Below are 12,922 nucleotides of genomic sequence, written 5' to 3'. Positions count from 1 at the left end.
GTTGTCAAAGAAGGCAAAGGGAGCCAGATTCTCAGTTGTCACTCAATGTTTTCCATAGTTTTGGCCAAGAGCACATAGAAGCATCTCTTCTACTGGGAGCATAATAGGTTTGTATTACACATAGCATTGTATTCCTGTATACTGCCTCTCTGCTCTACTTGTCCTGTGCCTTCACAGATTGATCCCCACCTCCACCTGTGACCAGGAAACAGCTTGAAAAAATATAACTTTCAGTCTAAAGCTAAATTATTAAACAGCTTAAAGACAAACAGAAATTCTGATTGTGTATTTACTCCATGGAAACTAGAATTACTAGTTTTAAGATGGCATAAATACCCTATAAAATTTGATTTAGGAAAAAAAAAAAAAAAAAAGGACTTGGGATAAAATTGGTAAAGTGATCTGGCATCTCTCACCGACAGCTCAGGTTAGTAACAACATGAGGCTAGATTTTCAAGGGAGATCAGCTCCTAATTAGGTACCTAAATAAGCTGGCCATGTGTTCCCAAGATCACAGCATCTAAGAGCTTCCATTAAGAACAAGATGAACTTCTGGATACTAAACTCTTGATAAGCTCCTACAGTTGTTAGCCAACAACTATTCAGTACTTACATGATTTCAGTTCATTTCCTAGGAAAAGAACAGTAAAGTTTCAGACTAACCTTAACATTACTTAAGGTGAGATAGCATCATATTATAGGTTCAGAATTCCAATATAAGTGTTTAACAAAGCTTTCAAAATATGCCCAGAAGGACCTACATGGAGAACACATATGGAGTTCTGGTGAGAGATACAAATTTTATGTATACTCTATGATCAGACAAACAAACAATCTTAGGTAACAATAGAAAAGTCTTAGAAAGAAGTTCATTTTTTAACAGCTTGTCTTATTGTCTTACATCTTTTAGCAGAGCCCTGAAATCAGAATTAAGAGAAAATGCTTCAAATCATTCTTTTTCTCCCTTTATTAAAAAGGTGAATTAGTCTTAGTACTAAAGAAATACAACCACTTAAAAAGCATCTTACTTGGCTAAAGGAAAGCCACCATCCCCAAAAGGCAACAGAGGAAACAAGTCACTTAACATGTTCCTTTTTCTCATTTTATATTAAATAGCTGAGCATGCTGGGAAAAAGGGAGGAGTCTAGGACCTTTGAAATACAGCCTTACCCAAGCATCTAGGAGACTAGAGAAGATATTAGAGAAAGGGGTGAGGTATGGTGCTGAATATAGGTGATGTAAAGGGGTAGAGGTAAAGGCCTGGAGGGATTCCTTGTTCTGATAGTAGTTTTGAGATGTTGGTAAGCTATTGTTTGATAGGGCTAGGAGAGGTATAAAATGAATCCTCACTTATGTCTTATAGGAGTTTGATATTGCACTTAATTTTGGTCTATTGTTGATTTGCAGTCTTTAAAACCTTAGAGTTTTTTTTAAGTCCTTCTTTTTAATTTTTCTTTAAACTCTTGTACTTCAATGTGGGATAGAGGCCTTAACCATACTGTTTTAGCAGTGCTGTGCTTCCATTTTCTGTATGCCGTATTTAGTACTGTTTGTATAGCTGCTTGCTGGATTGCATATTTTACATGTGATTTCAGTGCCTGTTGATATTTGGCCTTATATGTTTGCATATCCTCAGCTGGACCTGTATCATCCAATTGTATAGACTATTGCATGTTGTCAGTTCTCTATGAAATGTATCTGCCATATAGTGATACAGTTCTTCAGCCCTGAGCTCTTCATGAGATAGTTCATGACTGGCATTTCTCTTCTCATTGTGTATACACCTAAATAATCACTAGCTGATTCTTAAATCTAGCATATAAATGCAAAAATCAGTTGTACATGATGACAAAATACAAATACGTCAACAAAAAAAAAATCCTCTAACCCATCATCTGTCTCTGTGAAGCAATGTCAACTCTGAATGCAGCAAATCTTTAATTGAAGGAGGATTTTCTTATCACCCCCATCTTCAGTGTGGAAATAAGCTGAATATAGAGTCATTAAACATCCTGTGTAGCTTCTTTTCCCTTTGGGAGGATTTATATTTCCTATTTTACTTGAAGCTTATATACTGTAATTCTTACAACACAGAGTGTAGTTATTACCATTATATATAATAATAGCCTAGCTCACAAGGAGACTCAATGAGATAAATAATCCATTATGTTGTACATATTAATCCTTCAATTAATGGCTAAGGATTTACTCATGTGGGTGTATGTGATCTTTTCCTTTTGATCATATTGTTTGTTACACAGTGATGCCAGTTGCTGGAGGGCTAACAGCCTAGCATTTGTTAGGAAGTGTGATATCGACAGGCCTGCTGAGAGGTTTCTCTATTAACTCTTTTTTTGAAAACTTCCCACTGTTAGGTGTAAACCATATAGTAGATAGACCAGTTACTTGTGTGCTGAAAACAATAGTGTGTGAAGAGAAACCTCTAAATAACATGCTCTTTGTTTTACTGCAATCATTATTTTATTTAAAAATATCCCACTGGTGCACTGGAGATTTGTCTTAATTACAACTATCACTATAGCTGCACCAGTACAAACCCCTTGTGTAGACAGGCAACGCTGCTGGAGTTGTGATTTACAGCTGCTTCATCTGCCCATCTGAGGGGTTTGTACTGATGTCATTGTACTGGGGGCTGGTCACTAATTGAAATCCCCAGTGTAGATAAGGCCTTAGAATCACTGAAGGGTGTTATCATTAAAAACATGTACAGTTTACTGAAAACTGTTCTGACAGCCAGAGAGACCATTGGTTGATGGCATCACACCTGGCATCATGTAGTGAAATTCCTAGGTCTGACTCAATCCTGAGAATCCATGAATTTCTAGGGCAGCCCCACAGGTGGTGCCAGGTACAGTCAGGGTGTGCACCTTTTTGTGTGTCAATAGAGAGTTTGAGAACATGATGTGCTGGAGAGTTTTTGTTCACCCTGGTTACGTGGCTGAAGAGCATAGAGTGTTGCTTTAGAACATATGGAGTGATTGGAGGAAGGCCCGATCTCTGCAACATTCTGACATTTCACACACAGTCAAACCACTTTATGCTCAAGATTTGGCAGTGACAGTACATATGGAATGCCTCTAGCGTCTCCAAGTCTGCCTGTAAGAGGGTCCGGGTTTCTGACCTATATAGCAATACATGTAGTACACAGGTTTGATAGATCCTGAACTTTGTCTCAGTGCAAAGACGTATTTACATCCATAAACTATATATGGACTTCATGCAGGAGGCAGCAAGACCGCTTCATCAAAGAATATCCAGTTTGCTGTGACCATTTGAACTCTGCTTGCAGCCTAGGTAGATGAACTTCTCAATGTTCTCCATAGTACTTGACCCTACCTACAGCAGAGATTCTGGTGGCCCAGCTCTGAGGTTCTGGGCCTTGGTCTTCTACCATGAAATGTTTAAACCCATAATGTGGACAGCATCCTGGAGACTTTGGAGGGCAGGGCTGAAATTCTGACTTCTCCTCAAGCAAGACAGTCATCTACATAGTCTTGGTCAGGAAATGCTTCTTGACTAATCTGGTTTCCGCTGTGTGGAGCAGCCAGTCCTAATATCCAGTTGACAGCTCCACAGAATAGTGCCAAGGTGAGAATGCGTCCCTGCTGCATGCCTGAGGTTGTGTAGAAATGTAGCAAAAGCCATGAACCAATACGTGCACTCACACTGGAACCAGTGGGAAGATTGCATACCAGATTTAGCAAAACATCTGGAACTCCAGCTCCTTTCAGTGCAAGCCAAAGTGCTGACCTGTTGACCAAAACAAAGTGGCTTATATATGCCATGCGAAGTGGGCAGTTACATGCTCAGTGCAGCTCAGTCAGAAGCTAGAGGGTAAAGACAACAGCCATTATCAACAGCCCAGGAGTGAAATCTGGTTGCTGCGAATGATGTCTTTTAAGGAGTGGCTGCATACTACCAACCGGAACATGGTGAAGACCTCTCCAGGGACAGGATAACCATGAGATTGGCCTGTAGTTGCCGCATTCAGTGAGAGATCCTGTGCCCTTATTCTGGGACACTATGAGGCAGTCTTTCTATTCTGCTTGACACCCACACTTTTAAGAACAAATGATGCAGATTGATGCTCACTGGTTCCACGGCATCTTTGAGCAGCATGGGTGAAATACCATCAGGTGCAGCAGCGTGTCTGTTTGGTAACTTTTGAGTGGCCTTTTGTACTTGAGTGGTAGAGGATCAGTATTTGTCCCTGGGTCTGCAGTCGTGTGGTTTGCCAGATCCCGTAGCTCTGGACAGTCATCAGCGGATGCATGGTTCAGCATGCTTTGATCATTTGTTTTCTGTCCGTCAATGAGTAGGGAGAGCTGTCTGGTTTCATGATGAGAATGTTAGAAGGCTGTTTATGGCTGCCGGCCAGGCACATAATGGCACTGTAGACAGGATGCAGATTGTTGTACTTTGGACCATCCTTTGCTTCATCAGCCAAGAAGTTGATGCAAATCTCAGTCATGTTGTGCAATAAGAAAATGCCTCTCAGCCATCTATGTTCTTGGATATCGCCCTGCTTGCATGCATCTGTGTCTTTTTGCTAGCGCATCAAACGCCTCTTCAGAAAGCCAAGGCTTCTTGTGCAACAGTCCAAAGCCAATTGGTTCCAGCAGTAGTGTGTGTTATAACATTGTATTCCACTACACACGATCGCCACATCATCGGAGAGGTTACCAAGTTATGTATGTGATCCTTGATGGCCTGTGTATTTCACAGCTTCCCCAGGATCCTTGGATAAATGCTGGACATCGTACTGCTGGTGGATGTCTGGCTTGCAAGAAGTTGGAAAATGCAGTGAGAGCTGACTGACAACGAGTCTACAGTCTTTTCAAAGAATTCACCCATTATACGATCATAATAGCCAGCATCAGAGGCCCATCTGCCACAAAGTGGTCAAGTTACCATGAAAGGAGCAAACTTCCTCCATTATGGTGGGCCACACTGAACTTAAGGTGCGGCTCTTGTTAGACAACCTCTAGCACAGACTTTACCCACATGGAACCCCATCTCTCCAGGCTTACTCGATGCTCGTTGTGTGCTTGTCTATTATGGGCTTCTGGCAACCATTACTGGACCCGGATTTCAAACCGTGGATGTGCCATGAAGGAAACCAGCCACATTCTCATTAGAAATCACCCCATGATGAAATGTCACTGGGTCCTCCGCAGCATAGAAGAACTAGCAAATTCAGATCATGAACTAATTGTCACTCAGCTCTCACTGGAGGGATGTTACATCTAAATCCTAAATCTACCTAAATCCATGCCTGTAAGGGTTCTGCCTCTTCATTCAAGTGACCTATTCAGTCTTTAATCTTAATATCTTTCATCTTGTTTGCATTGCTCTGTTCCCTCATCCTCACCCTTACTGCTTGTACCCACTGTTGTGTGAAGTCCTCTGAGGGACTATCCTCCTGTTTTCACTTACACCGGTATAAACTGGGGGCAGCTCCACTGACCTCAGTAGAGTTGCTGTGGAGGAAAAGTGGTGTGAGGGCAGAATCAGTCACCACGTCTGTACAGTCGCTAGCGTAATGGAGCCCTCCTGATTCTGAGTGGAGCCTCCAACTACTGTCAGACAAATAAAAATGGAAACAAGGCAAGTGAGGAAAGAACAACCTTCCCTGATCCACTCCATGTCCCCCGTTATCCACACAGATGATCTAGAGCCACAGTTCTGATCACTATCAAACGTCTCCTGAGAAAAGGGGAGAAAAACCTGAGTCTTTGGCATGGTCTATGCTGAAAAGGGTTTGCCAATAGAGTGGAGACATTATACCAGCAAGAGTCTGCTTGCAGGTGGTATAGCTTATACCAATTCCCTGTACAAAATAAGCTATATTGCCAAAAGGACTTATTTGCTGGTATAATTGCGTCTGCACTAGGGCTTTTGCTGGCATAGTTATGTCAGTTAAGGGTGTGATTTTTCTATTTCCCCCTTCAAATTCCTAACGGACACATTGCCAAAACCTCTAAGCATAGACCAGGTGTTTAGCTCTAAACCCCTGTAAATTACTCACCTACATGCCAGGCCTGATTTCTGGGTTTGTAACCAACCGAAATCACAGACCAGGCCTGTTGAAGGGTCTGCTAAGGTTCCCAAGCCCAGCCACAGTGTACACAGACCTGGTTTCAAGTAAGCCTGGGCTGACTTATGCTTTTGTTTATAAGTCATGCAAAATTAGCTTTGCATGGCTGAGACATAACTAGGGGAACTGTCTGGAATGAAGCCGAAGAATCAATCTACCTCTACGTTCCACCCCTGTGGAACAAAACTGCCAAACTTCACACAGTTCTACTCAAATCTTCTTTTAAGCCGAAGTAAGATTAGGGACCAGTCACCAGGCTCCCATATCTGTCCTTGGCAATTGTTAGCATCAGCCAGAAGCAAGGAGACCATCAGTGGTGGTTCAAGCCAGTCTCGGGGCCCCTGCAAAACCTTTTAATGTGGTCTTCTGACTTATAGACTTTAAGGTTAGAAGGGACCATTATGATCATCTAGTCTGACCACCTGCACGTTGTAGGCCACGGAACCTCACCCACCTACTCCTGAAATAGACCCATCCCCTCTGGCTGAGTTACTGAAATCCTCAAATCATGGTTTAGAGAATTCACCACCTGCCCTAGTACCCCATGTACATTGATACATCATGTCTGCAAGATTTAAGAGTTAATGCTCTGTCTACACTGCACACTACAGTACTGTCTCAGAGGCCTATTGGTGCCAACTGGAAAAGGGTCACTGTTCATTACAAGCAAATTCTGACTCAGACCTGACAAACTCACTACACCTAACAGCACTTTCCTGGTATTTATCCATAGTGAGTTAACCATGACCCTGGGCCCTGGGCTTAGTATGCAGTGCCTCCTAGGGCCCTCTCATCTGACTCAACCTTTCAGCTATGGAGCAGTATCTCTGTTGGGGAAAACACGATGGGAAAATAGCAAATGTGTCCACAGCTAGTGTCTGTGGAAGGAATTGGGGGAATAGTGGATGAAAGTTTGCTTGCTCCCACCTTCTCCCGTGGAACTGAAATGTGCCCCACCCAGGGTTATGATGATAAAAGGAACACTGAGTAGTCCTTGAAATTCTTCCTCTGCTTTTAGTGGCACTGGAAGAGTTAGTATGGACCAGCCTGTTCTGAGCAGGTTTATGTAACATGGAAAAATGCCAGCTGATGGTGCATGCTACACTCCCACTGTTGCTAGCCATGAAGGGGAGTTGCCCCTGCACTAAAGCAACACAGGAGAAATTTCACAGCAACCTCCATCTAGAGATGACCGCACAAAGCAGTTATCCCCTTGTGCCCCACAGAGCAGTCGGTGTAGCACTGTGCCTGGTAGGATAGGAGACAGGGTCCCTCTGGGACTGCAGGCTTGGTAATGCTGCCTGAACAGGGGTTACTGCAGTTCCAGCAGCCCCTGTTGCCTGGCAGTGTCACAGCTCATTTCTGCTGGGGCAGGCTATTATGCTTGAGTAAGAAAGCCTTGTCCAAATGGGAGGTACCTACCAAATGGCTTCATTTTCAGCTTCTTGCTGGGTTATTTGTATCACAGTAACAGAGGCATTGCATTGTGACTATGTGCCCATACAACCACAGTATAAGAGACAGTTCCCACCCTGCAGAGCTTATAGTGTAAATAAGACCAATAAAGAACAGAAGGGGAAAAAGAAGCGAAGTGACTTGCCTTTGGTGTGAGGGATCACGGGTCTCGAACCTGGGTCCCCAGACAATCTTCAGACTGTAGCTACCAGCTGACAGCTCACTGGTACTATGGGCTGGTGAATCCTAGCTTATTTTAGGCACTGCCCCCAAAGATCCCAATTGGAGGAGATGCCCTGCCACTCTGATTGGCATAAATAGAGAGTCTTAGCCAGACGAAGGCACAGGAAATTGTCTGAGCAACTGGGTGAGCTCTTGACTGGCTGCTGCATTGGACTCTGCCTTCTCACCTGACTCATGAGCCCTGCCCTGTTCCAGGTCCCTGCTTCTATGCCCCATCCCTGGCTTCTGGCTCCAACCCTTGGCTTGATGCCTGTGTCTGACTCTCACCCTTGGCTTGACTCCTAACTCTGTCTTCATTTCTAACTTCAAGGTCCTGGCTCCTGCTCTGACCATTTGGTCAAATATCACACAGTAGGTCACTGGGAGAACTGGGCATAGATCCTGTATCTTTTGATTCCCACCGTAGTGCATAGTTCATTGGCCCATGCTACTCTCTAAATGGATTCCCTTTCAACTGCTGGTTTGTTGCCTATAGAGATTGCTGCTGATCAGGCCTGGAAAGGGCCATGAATAGCTGTTGAAGGGTTTGTAGTTCTAGGAAGAAGAGAGGTGATGCTCCTAACTCCCGTAAACATAAAAGCTCTTTTGAAAGGCAATAGCCCTTTTACTGCCCTACCAAGTGTCTGAAATGAAATGGAGGCGACTTCTTCCTGCACCCCCACTTCACTCTTTTGGGGCACAATCCAGAGCAGAGTTAGCAGAGCTTGCTACTAGTCATACCAGAAGACTGCTGTCTTCTCCAAGGTTTCCCCCTGCTGTTAGCACTCCCTTTTGCCAGCTATGCCTTCAGCTTCTGCTCAGATCACCTTCTGCTATTGCCCATCTATTGTCCTGGCTGCTGCAGCTCTGAAGATGGCACACACTTTTCCTCAGAACCCCAGTAAAGCCAAAATTTTAACAGTGGCTCCTGGAGTCCATGGATAGTGACTCTCGCTATGCGATGGAGGCATTAATCTTTGTCACTGAATGTGTCCTACATCACTCATTTCATTCAGCCCCATCTGCGACTTGGGCCCGTACAATGTAAGGTTCTTTCCTTGGGCACACTGTAAGGTGCCGTGCAGTCTCCTGGTGTGGTGACGCTGACTTTTCCCCGAATCAGCCGATCGTTAACAATTCCTTCCACACCATACAGAACTTTAAAGATCTCGGACACTGTGCGTGATGCCTCTCAGGTGCTGAGGCAATCCCCTTAAAAGAACCTATCAAAAGCTAAGTTGAATGTGCCCTGAAGTGGTTACCAAAGAGCTACAACACAAGAAATTAGAACAGAAGAAATCCTAAAACACTTCTGAGTTGCTACTTCCATTGCAAGTGGGAGAGTGTGTTGCTTTTTCAGTATATACAGGACTGTGAGTTATCTTGTTACCCTCCTGCTCAGTGAGCGAGAGAGTTGCTGGTGCTAACCTGGGTGTCAGCTCCCTGTCACTCCAATTTGTTAGTCACCCAAACAATCTCCTCAGAAGCTCTGCCATCTTTTACTTTGCTTTTGTGATGCACTCAAAATAGCACCGAAGCCCCCCGTATTCATCACTGTTACATGACTATGATATGTTTTGTACAAAATATGCCTTGTGAGGCATCGTTGGAAAAGTCATAATGTGTTGAACATTACTGTCCTGTTGAAATGTCTGTATCATCATTGTATATGAAATTATAAAATTTTGCTACATGTTTTGTTACTGAAACATGTTGAGTCTGGAAAATGCTCTTCGGTGGCAAAAAAGGAGTGACCATCTCCCAGCCAGCTGTTAAGCAACCGTCACCAGCCATTCACCAGCAGGGGAGTTGTAAACAAAAGATTTACAATTCACATGAAAGACAGTTGCTTGAGCATGCATACCATGGGGCTGCCTAACGCCCATGACACAGCAAGGATCTTTCCAGCACCTGGAGGAGAGTATAAAATAAGGGACAGTGACATCACCTCTCCTCCTCCACCTTCACTGAAGGCAAAAAGATCGTTTGGAAGACAAAGAAACCTTTGAACTCTGAGGTGAGGGGGCTATCCTAACTGGAAAAGCTTTCCAGTTAGCACAGACTGCTGTAGGTTTTGGGATAAGAGAAATCTCATTACTTCAAATTTGATTTAGCTTGATAAAGTTGAGGAATTAGACTGTGATTTTATCTTTTATTTCTTTTTGTAACCAGTTCTGGACTTTTATGCCTATACCACTTACAAATCACTTAAAACCTATCTTTCTTTTGTTAATAAACTTAATCTAATGTTTTATCTAAGTCAGTGTCTTTTTGATTGAAGTTTGAAGAATCTACTCAGGTTACTAAGGCTGGTGCAGGTCCACTACCCTTTGACAGAGTGGCGGATTAATTAATGAGCTTGCATTAGGTCTTGCATTAATGAGCTTGAATTAGAAGGTCTTGAGCAGAATAAGATGCTCATGTCAAAGGTGCAAGGCTGGGGCTGGGATAAAATTGCTGGTGTCTCCCTGTGTACAGTTCATGAATGGCTGAGGAGAGCATTTATGAACTTTGCTGGGTTTGCCCCTGCACGCTAGAAGGCTGCCTAGGCTGAACAATTAAAGGGGACCCAGTGGTTCCACAGTCCAGATTGTACCCCAGAGATGTCACAATGGCACAGCAAGTAGGGTGAGATGCATAGCTGATTGTCTTGAGTGAGATTTCCACTACATACACTGGTGTAGTGATTTTAAGCATGGTGGCTGGAAACGGTCAAGAAAAGGTTACATTTTTGTTATTTTCTGTTTGCTTATTTTGGGAAAGGGAAATAGGGGCAGAAAAAGCATAAAGATGAGTGAGAACAATGTAATTGCAAAGTTGGACATGTTCAGGTTAGAAGCCGAGGAAGGGAAAAAAATCACCAACGCCAGCTGGAAGAAGCAGAAATGAGAATGAAAATGAAAGAGTTGGAGGTGACTGAGAAAGCGGTGGAGGCTTCCAGGGAAGGAGCTGCACACAGGAAGACCATGGAGAAGAAAACCAAAGAGGATGAAGAAAAGGAGAGAGAACGCAAACAACAACTGAATTGGATTGAAAAGCAGAACCAGAACCCCCCAACGATTCCCATCACTCCACAAGTTTCTAACTGTGTCCTGCAGACCAAGAGTCAGACTGTATCGTGGAATATTTCACCACTTTTGAGAGGCTGTGTGAAGTCCATGAAATTCCTGATAACAAAAAGGTCCCCATCTTGATTGCAACATTGACTGGTAATGCTCAAAATGTATTTAATGAAATGCCAGTTCAGGATGCTTGAGAATACTCTAAATTTAAAGAAACTGTTTTGAAAGGGTTCCAAGTTACTCCTGTTGTGTACAGGATACAATTTAGTAATCTCAAGAGAAATGTGGGTCTGGGTAATGGGGAATATGTATACAAGATGAATGACCTGATAAGGAAGTGGGTTAAGGGGAAAGGTATTTACAATTTTAACGAAGTGATTAATCTCCTTAGTCAGGAACATTTCTTGAGTATATGTAAAGATGATGTAAAACAATGTCTCTGGGATAAAACTGTGACATCTATGGAAGAAATGGCTGTGCTAGCAGATGCCTTTGAGCAGACCCAGTGAGAGTAAATTACAGAAAGAGGGGTTTATACCTGGTGGGAAGCAGGGTCCCCGCTTTACCTCTGGGAAGAAGGAAAGGAGCTGGGAGGCTAGGCGCTGATCTCCCCAAAGTTGCTCCTCTCCTGGTAGTTCCTCTCCCAAGCCTCCTGAAAGGGGTGAGAACCGAAAAGGTGTTCAGTGGTGTTACACTGATGACATCTGAGAAATCGCTGCCCTAAATTAAAGGAAACCAAGTCCCAACCTGTTCATGTACATGCAGCTATTATTAACCCAGACACTTCTGGTGCAGGAGCCTCAGAGGCGCCTACAACTCACCTGGCGAGTTTTGTAGGGATTGGTTCTGCACCTGAAACTTACAATATTGGTTTTGTAGGGGTTGGCTCTCTAGAGCCAGATATGGAACATGTTAAGACTGTTAAAATTAATGATAGGGAATGCTTGGGATGAAAAGATACTGGGGCACATATTTCTTTGGTTAAACAGAGTGTAATTCAAGAAGCTGACGTGTTACCTGGTCAAACAGCAGAGCTTGTGGTAGTGGGCGGATCCAGGCTTTCTGTGTCTCTTACTAAAATTCATGCAAAGTGGGAAAGCCTGGAGAATGATTTGGTTGAGAGGATAATAGAAGGTATCTCTGCTGACATGCTTGTTAGAAATGATTTTTTCCATGGTGCTAAAACTGTGTGGTAATTTGCAGCAAAAGAGAATATGGTATTAAAATCCCCAAGAAAGATCATGAAGCCTTAGAATCTCCTGAGAAAGTGAGTGAAGGTCCCTCTGACTGCTCTGCAGCAAGGGGAAGCAGTATGCTTCCAGGTTTTGGGAGGAGAGGGAGTTTGAGATCGGCTCCTGCAGCACAACTACATGCAGCTTGCCATCAGAGCCCAATGGGGGAGAGGTGCCGATCATTGGAAAGGCTGTTCCAACTGCTACCTGCCAGAGTTTTGCAGCTGAGAAAAGTCACACAGACCCCATTCTAGAAAGCGGAGGGAGGTTTGCCCTAAAGGGGGCTCCAGAGAAGGAAAATGGGGAAGTAATGTTGTTAGCACATGAATGTCCCCACTCTGATCACTTGGGAGCCCAGGACAGAGGGGCTGATTCGGCATCTGTCTGCCCAGGCAAGCAGCCTGCGACTCAAGCACAGACAGAGAACTGCGTAACTGACCTTTCGGAGGGAAGCAGGCACACAGCTAACTTCTCCAGAGTGCCAGCGCCCTGCTGCTTTTACATCCCCCGTGAATTTGTTTTCCCTGCTTACTTTGACTTGCAAATGTAATTCCCATTGTATTTGACACACGATGCTACATTTACATTAGAGGCGAGGAGATAATTGCCTTCCCTTCTGTCTGGAAGGAAACCTGCTTCTGCCCATGTTTGGTTACAGACTTTAAAGCATAGTTTCAGTAAATATCCATAAGTCCTCATCTAACATTAATACATACATTTCACGGTGATATCAGTGACCAGCATGTCACCAGATTTCATTTGATACCGCACATGACGTTTGGTATAGATAAATACTATGACAGCTGTGTGTTAGGCAAAGGGAGTTTGTCACG

General features: G+C 43.7%; 1 protein-coding gene and 1 long non-coding RNA gene across 3 annotated transcripts in view; one reads left to right on the top strand and one right to left on the bottom strand.

The window, feature by feature from the left end:
• AKR1D1 (aldo-keto reductase family 1 member D1) overlaps positions 1-1,056 on the bottom strand; it is a 46,809-nt gene extending 45,753 nt beyond the window's left edge. The window contains exon 1 of the mRNA XM_067536062.1: positions 1,029-1,056. The gene's annotated coding sequence lies outside the window, so the exon portion shown is untranslated. The remainder of the gene's footprint in view (positions 1-1,028) is intronic.
• Positions 7-12,922, top strand: part of LOC137145370 (uncharacterized) — a 34,497-nt gene continuing 21,581 nt past the window's right edge. Inside the window, exon 1 of one of the 2 annotated variants that reach the window (XR_010917640.1) lies at positions 7-107. This is a non-coding gene — a long non-coding RNA (uncharacterized lncRNA). Of the gene's footprint in view, positions 108-647; positions 786-12,922 lie in introns of those variants that run through there. The other variant, XR_010917641.1, reaches the window with a different exon arrangement.

Source organism: Emydura macquarii, unplaced genomic scaffold, assembly GCF_026122565.2.
Source record: "Emydura macquarii macquarii isolate MOO-44397 ecotype Brisbane River unplaced genomic scaffold, CSIRO-AGI_Emac_v2 contig_3530, whole genome shotgun sequence".
NCBI classification, from domain to species: Eukaryota; Metazoa; Chordata; order Testudines; family Chelidae; genus Emydura; species Emydura macquarii.
Note: the sequence above shows the minus strand (reverse complement) of the source record. Positions and strands in the feature narration are given on the sequence as shown.